The following is a 7,006-nucleotide window of genomic DNA, read 5'->3' as shown; positions in this document are numbered from 1 at the left end:
TTTTAAAAATAGGGCCTTATTTTCAACAAACGGTACTTGGACTATTATTAAATAACCCCATACCAACAAAATGAACCTCAACCCTTACACCACACCATATATAAAAATTAAAAGGTATCATCAACCAACTAAAAAAAGGGAGAGTGGGGAGGACTAAAATATATATATCATCAACCAAAATGCAAAGTAGAAACTTCTAGAAGAATATAGTAAAAACCTTAGTGACCTTGACTTTGGCAAATATTTATTAAATAGGATACAAAAGAGCATGACCTTTCAAGGAGGGAAATCAGTGAATAGGACTTCATCAAAATTTTAAACTTTTGTTCCCCAAAATGAAATAATATGAAAAGGCACAGCACTATCTGGGAGAAAATATTTGCAAAACATATATCCAACAAATAACCTGTAGCCCACCCTACAAAGAAGTCCTACAACTTAATTAGAAGACAAATGACCCAATAAAAACTGGCTTAAGATATGAATGGACACTTTACCAAAGAATATATGGCAAATAAGCACAAGAAATGACACTCAGTATCATTAAGCATTAGAAAAATGTGGGGCACGTGGGTGGCTCAGTCGGTTGAGTGACTGACTCTTGGTTTCAGCTCAGGTCGTGATCTCATGGGTCATGGAATCAAGCCCCATGCCCGGCTCCACGATTAGTGGAAGTCTACCTGGATATTCTTTCCCTCTGCCCCTCCCTGACTTGTGTGCATGTGTGCTCTCTCTCTCTCTCAAATAAATAAATAAATCTTTAAAAAAAGGATGGGGGAGGGACAGAGGGAGAGGGAGAAGTAGACTCCCTGCCGAGCAGAGAGCCCAACATGGGGCTTGATCCCAGAACCCTGGATCATGACCAGAGCCAAAGGCAGACACTTAACCAACTGAGCCACCCAGATGCTCTAAGTCTATTCTTTGTAACTATTTCTCTGTTATCAAATTGCTTATTACAACTTGTACAGTTGCATCAAAAAGGATTATACAGGGCTTATTTTATAATTTTTTAATCTTAAACAATTGATAAATTGGTGCATTAAAAATATCTGCAGCTTGGAGCACCTGGGTGGCACAGTCAGTTGAGCGTCTGACTCTTGGTTTCAGCTCAGGTCGTGATCTCAGGGTGGTAGAATTGAGCCCCATGCCAGCCTCTGCGCTCAGCAGAGAATCTGCTTGAGACTGTCTCTCCCTCTCCCTCTGCCCCTCCCATTGGTGCTCTCTCTCTCCAAAATAAATAAATAATCTTTTAAAAAATATATCTGCAACTTATGTCACAATGGGTTAACATAATAGCACTTCTAAAACCAGAGGGAAGAGACCACCAACTAGGAAAAGAAGCAAGTCACAGACAAGTGAAAACGGTGCTTAAATATATGAAAAGATGCTTGACTTCACCCACAAAGATGCAAAAGGAAACCACATTGAGATGCCATTTCTTCTCAGATTGGCAAAATTCCAAATATTTAACAAAATATTTGTTTACGAGGCTGTGAGGAAACATCACCAGTGGGAATGCAAGATGGTGCAACCTATGGAAGGGAACTAGGCAACACACAGCAAAAACGAATTACAAATGCCCACTGAAGGGGCACCTGGGTGGCTCAGTCAGTTAAGCATCTGCCTTTGGCTCAGGTCATGATCTCAGGGTCCTGGGATGGAGCCCCATGTCAGGCTCCCTGCTCAGTGGGGAGTCTACTTCTCCCTCTCCCTCTGTCCTCCCCACTGCTTGTGTGTGTGCTGTCTCTCTTTAAATAAAATCTTTATAACAAAACAAATGCCCACTGACCAGACAATTTGTAGGAATCTGTCTCAAAATTAAACTGGCAAAACTATGCAGAGACCTGCACAAAAACTATTCATTGTAGCACTATTTTTTGTTTAAGATTTTATTTATTTATTTATTTGACAGAGAGAGACACAGCGAGAGAGGGAACACAAGCAGGGGGAGTGGGAGAGAGAGAAGCAGCCTTCCCGTGGAGCAGGGAGCCTGATGCTTGGCTCGATTCCAGGACCCTGAGATCATGACCTGAGCCGAAGGCAGACAGACGCTCAACGACTGAGCCACCCAGGCGCCCCTCATTGTAGCACTATTTTTTAAAGATTTATTTATTTACTTATTTGAGAGAGAACACTTGAGGGGGGAGGGTCAGAAGGAAAAGCAGACTCCCCGCGGAGCAGGGAGCCCAATGCAGGACTCGACCCAGGACTCCAAGATCATGACCTGAGCCAAAGGCAGACGCTTAACTGACTGAGCCACAAGGCGCCCTGTAGCACTATTTTTAATAGCAAAAGATGGGAAACAACCCACATGTCCAGTAATTGCAGACTAGTTGAATACACTATGGTACATTCACACAGAAGAGGAGTATACCGCTGCAAAAAGGAATAAGGAATATTCCTAGACACTGCTAATGAGAGGTCTCCAGCACACTGTTAAGTGAAAAAAGCCAAAATGCAGAACAGTAGGTACAGGATACTACTGTTCATTGAAATTTACTCAGATTTTAAATAAATGGTTACCAGTAGGGAGAGGAAGGTAACAGGTTGGTGGGGACAGGGAGAGAAGCCAGACTTCTCTGAATGTACTTTGTTTTGTAGACTTGACTTTGGAACCATATAAATGTTTTACATAATCATAAAACAAAATTACATGAAAACCTGAAAAATTTGGGGCACCTGGCTGGCTCAATCAGTGGATCATGCAATCTCAGAGTTGTGGGTTCGAGCCCCACATGGGGTGTAGAGATTGCTTAAAAATAAAATCTTAAAAAAGAAAAAAAAACCTGAAAAACTTAACCCTAAAGAGCAAAAGCAAAATGAAACAAATGAACCAGTATATATTGTTAGAGTCTTAACCCCACAGAAACAAATTATTTTAATTTACTTTAAAGCAGAGTAATATCCTAAATGACATATATCCCGACACAACAGAAAGAACTACAAAAGAATGTTAGACTGTTTTCGATAATCATACTGTTAGTAATAATGGCATTGTTATTCTGACACAATTATATATAAATAATAAAGTTAATAATTGTGTTAAGATAATCAGGATCCAAGATTTTTATTTTTATTAAACATTTTTATTTAAATTAAATTAATTAACATATAATGTTTTATTGGTTTCAGAGGCACAGGCCTATGATTCATCAGTCTTACACAATACCCAGTGCTCATTACAACACATGCCCTCCTTAATGTCCATCACCCAGTTACCCCATCCCTCCACCCTCTTCCCTTCCAGCAACTCTCAGTTTGTTTCCTATGATTAAGAGTCTCTTATGGTTTGTCTCCTTCTCTGGTTTTGTCAGGATCCAAGATTTTTTTTTTTTTTTAAAGATTTTTATTTATTTATTTGAGAGAGAGAGAGAGCGCAAGAGGGGGTAGGGTTAGAGGGAGAAGCAGACTCCCCGCCGAGCAGGGAGCCCGATGTGGGACTCGATCCCGGGACTCCGGGATCATGACCTGAGCTGAAGGCAGTCACTTAACCAACTGAGCCACCCAGGCACCCAGGATCCAAGATGTTTAATACAAGAGAAAAAGAGGTACAAATATAAAGAAGTTAATAACCACCTAGCCCTAAATTTGAATTTGAAGTATCAGTGTGAACTCCTGAGGTATTTTTACATTAAAAAATTTTTTCCTAGCTTTTGTCCTCTGAAGACAAGCGTGATAACCAACCTGGTGGCAACGAGCACTCCTAGAGTCCCAGTTGTGTGCTCCAAATGCCATTTCCCACTGGGATGGACTAGGGTTTCTTGAAAAAAATATGTGATTCTAGGGATCCAAGTATTATGGGAGATGAGCTTGGAATAGCTTGTCTTATCTGAAATCAAGTAAGTGATCAATGATCACAGGGCTTGCACCAAAAAGACTCAGGGTGAACTTAAAGAGGCTTGCACTGGCCAAAGATGGAATGATTATTAATTTTAAAAACTGTAATGGATTAAAATCCATCAAATATGTTAAAGTCTTTGAGTTCAAATGATAATAGAAAGAAAGAAACATACCTAATTGGTCACCTCTGAAGAATGACATTAAACCAGAAGACAGAATTCCTTACCTTACTCAGTCCTCATCAGGATAATTGTACTCTTAATCCCCTTCACCTATTTCACCAACACCCCCCCCCCCCCCCCCCCAGTTTTTTTTCTGTAGTCAAGTCAGCCTTTTGATTTGGCTTTTCTTTTTTTTCTTTGTTTTGTTTCTTAAATTTCACATGACTGAAATCACATGGTATTTGTCCTTCTCTGATTGACCTATCCCACTCAGCATTATACTGTCCAAATCCATCCATGTTGTTGCAAATGGCAAGATTTCATTCCAAGATATTCCAAGCTCGTCTCCCATTATTCTGAAAGCTCATAAATAAAGGCAATAATTAAGCATTTAACTTGCCTGTCCTGTATGGATGCCAAACAAATGATAGGGGAAAGTTTGTCTTTCTGGAACCGTTCCCACACAGGCAGAAGGGATACCAATACCAGAATGTCACCATCTTGCAAACTCCTAATGAAACACAGCTAGGCAGTGACTGTTACTGGAAATACATAATGTTCACTTATGAAGTATTCTTGTGTGCCAGTGCAAAATCTAATTACTCTCCACCTCTAAATTTACAGGAACTTCTAGTGACAAAAAGACACCCCAAGAATGCAAATGCCAAAATCCCAAATATGAGAAATTCCACAGGATGCATGACCAGACTTCGATAAATTTCAAAGAGGTGAAAAAAAAAAAAGTGGGAGGAAACTATAGATTAGGATATTTAACCCTTATGCTCATTGCAGCACTATTTACAATAGCCAAAATATGGAAGCTGCCCAAGTGTCCACCTACTGATGAATTAAGAAGATGCAGTGTATATAATATATACAATGGAATACTACTCAACCATAAAAAAGAATGAAATCTTGCCATTTGCAACAACATGGATGGATTTGGACAGTATAACGCTGAGTGGGATAGGTCAATCAGAGAAGGACAAATACCATGTGATCTCACTGCCATGAAATTTAAGAAACAAAACAAAGGGAAAAAAAAAAAAAAGAAGAAAGAAAAGCCAAATCAAAAGGCTGACTTGACTACAAAGAACAAACTGGTGGGTGGGAGGTTGGTGAAATAGGTGAAGGGGATTAAGAGTACAATTTTCTTTTTTTTTTTTTTTAAGATTTTATTAATTTGACAGAGAAAGAGACAGCGAGAGAGGGAACACAAGCAAGGGGAGTGGGAGAGGGAGAAGCAGGCTTCCCACTGAGCAGGGAGCCCGATGCGGGGCTCGATCCCAGGACCCTGGGATCATGACCTGAGCCGAAGGCAGACGCTTAACAGACTGAGCCACCCAGGCGCCCCAAGAGTTCAATTTTCTTGATGAGGACTGAGTAAGGTAAGGAATTACTGACTCACTCTACTGTACACCTGAAACTAATATAACATTGCATGCTAACTATACTGGATTTAAAATTTTTAAATAAGATTCTAGTTTAAAAAAAAAAGATAAAATGTAAGTCTGTATACCAAATGCATTGTGCATTCCTAGTTTTGATGGGGTTTTTGGAATATAGGTGAAGTCCGGAGCCCATGGCCAAGAAAGAATACTTGAGACCTCTCTGGTGCAAAAAGGTGGTTTTATTAAAGCACGGGGACAGGACCCGTGGGCAGAAAAAGCTGCCGGGAGTTTGTGAGGTGTGGCTCATTACATACTTTGGAATTGGGGGAGGTATGGAAAAGGGAGGTTTCGAAAGGATTTTTGTATGTTAAAGAAGACTCACAGGATACCACAGCCTTGCCATTGTCAAGCTAAATTTGTTTTTCCTTCTAGTAAGGCATTAACAGTAAGATAGTTGGGAGCTTCCCAGAGGAACATTACACTTTGCCCGCCTCAAGTATCTTGTCGATGGGCTGCAGATTATAAGGACAATTAATTGTATCTACATTTCCTTCTGGAAGCCAGGTTATTGATAGAAATGCTTTGTTCTTGTAGATTGCTAAGACATTTATAAACTGAGGGAGACTCGTGTCTCGCAGGATTGTAATCTCTATAAATGATTTGTTTTTCCTTTAGGGCAGCCAGGAGTGCCTGAGGAATGTCACATGTATCTCATGGGGCGGGGGGGGGGGGGGGGGGGGGGGGGGGGGGGGGGGGGGGGCGTTGTGGGGTGTCAGCTTCTGCTTTGTCCTCAGTTTGCCTTCTGCTCCCTCATCAGTTTGAATCACGATTCACACAAACCGATTAAAAATAAAAACAGTATGAGACAGACGGAAGACTCTCAACACTGGCTATTTGATGATAATAAAGGATAATGGTTAACATTTAGGTGTGATAATGGCTTTGTAATTACCCTTTTAAGGGCCCTTATGGGATTGGGGAAGGAAGTAACTAGATAGGGAAATAGGTGAAGAGACTCGCTATGGGTAACTGTTTTAGGTGTTTGATGGACACGTGTTAAACTACTTTCTCTACCTTTGTATAGCGTTGAAAGTTTCCATCATAAGAAGCTAAAATGAAGAAGTAAAGAGCGAGAGGGGCGGTCCCCCCCCAGCCCGCTTCATTTTTCTTCCCATCCCAGCACGCTTGCTGCCTGAGGTCACTGGAACTCCCGATCCAGGGGTTCGCGTTTCAGGAGAGGCGAGATGGCCAACTCTTCCTCCCGACCGTTCCCTCGGGCATTCTAGTCCTGGCTGCCTGAGCCTCCTCTCCGGGGCTGCTCCGGCTGAACCGCTCACCGCCCTACCCGGCGCAGGCTTCAACACCCCCCACAAAGTCCGTGAACACCAGTGCTGGTGGTCGAGGAGGCACTGTCACCGCCCAGCCCTTGCCCGGTCCCGGGGCACAGCAACAAGAAGTCACGTTCGGGGCGGGGGAGGAGGGGGTGTTACACCCGGCTTGAAGCGGTAGAGGGACCGGTGAGACAGAATTGGGAAACCCAGGGCAACGTCGACGCAGTCCCGGCGCTGGGGAGCAGCACTACAAACTTCCGCAGGACTGCCGGAAGTGCAGTTC

This window comes from Phoca vitulina, unplaced genomic scaffold (assembly GCF_004348235.1).
Source record: "Phoca vitulina isolate PV1807 unplaced genomic scaffold, GSC_HSeal_1.0 scaffold18, whole genome shotgun sequence".
Taxonomy (NCBI): domain Eukaryota; kingdom Metazoa; phylum Chordata; class Mammalia; order Carnivora; family Phocidae; genus Phoca; species Phoca vitulina.
Note: the sequence above shows the minus strand (reverse complement) of the source record.